Source organism: Atta cephalotes (assembly GCF_000143395.1).
Source record: "Atta cephalotes unplaced genomic scaffold scaffold00002, whole genome shotgun sequence".
In the NCBI taxonomy this organism is placed as follows: Eukaryota; Metazoa; Arthropoda; class Insecta; order Hymenoptera; family Formicidae; genus Atta; species Atta cephalotes.
The window spans coordinates 11,750,561-11,750,864 of record NW_012130066.1 but is presented as its reverse complement, the minus strand read 5'-3'; positions in this window follow the sequence as shown (position 1 = coordinate 11,750,864).

The following is a 304-nucleotide window of genomic DNA, read 5'->3' as shown; positions in this document are numbered from 1 at the left end:
AACATCAACATATGCAAGTATACATACGGAGATAGATGCGCACGCACGCACAGCAGAAAGGATTTGGAGTCAAAAAACTACTACGTGATGAACCATGAGATCCTTATCTCTGTTACGACACACACACACACACACACACACACACACACACACACACACACACACACACACACACACGACACACGACACACACACACACACACACACACACACACACTACACACACACACACACTACTACACTACACTACACTACACTACACGACTAGTAAGTATACGTACTACGTACGTACGTACTACTACTA